We start from the raw sequence: 764 nt of genomic DNA, 5'->3' as shown, positions 1-764 counted from the left end.
AGTTCTATCTTAACTTTTCTTATGAATTAGAAATAATGCTCTTCCAAACTCATTTGAAAGTCTGCAATGGAAACAATTTAATTGGGGCATAGGAGATGGAAAATAACAATTTTGATCTGTGTGATCTAGCTCAATTCAATAGAATAAACAAAAAGATTAAAGCACCAATCAAAAATGAAAATTGTTCTCTTACTCTATTGTCTACCTATTCTTTATCTCAACTCAAATGTCTTTATTTTAATACAACGTCTTTAGAAACTATGTAAGCTGATTTCCAAGTTTAACTTGCATTACTGGATTACTCACACATTATTGCAATCACAGAAACGTGGTTCACTACTACAACTTTAACAAATCTAAACAATTACTCTGTGCACCTATCGAAATAGGGCAATATGTGGAGGTGGTGTGGCCATTTATGAGAGGAAAGATATACTTGAATATAAATGCATATATATAAATATATATATATATATATATATATATATATATATATATATATCCGTGTCAACGTCACGGATGTTTTTTAATAAATAAAGGAAGTATCCAGAAATTTCCAGAAGTTTCCAGAAGCATGCATAAGCTTCCAGAAGTTTCCAGAAGAAGCATCTAGAAGCATCCAGTAGCATCCAGAAATATCCAGAAACATTCAGAAGCATCCAGACGCATCCAGAGGCTTCCAGAAGCATCGAAAAGAAGCATCTAGAATCTTCCAGAACAGGTTCACACAGGTTCATTTTACTATATAAGAGACATGGAAATCG

Source organism: Hydra vulgaris, chromosome 08, assembly GCF_038396675.1.
Source record: "Hydra vulgaris chromosome 08, alternate assembly HydraT2T_AEP".
Taxonomy (NCBI): domain Eukaryota; kingdom Metazoa; phylum Cnidaria; class Hydrozoa; order Anthoathecata; family Hydridae; genus Hydra; species Hydra vulgaris.
This window is presented reverse-complemented; position numbering follows the sequence as displayed.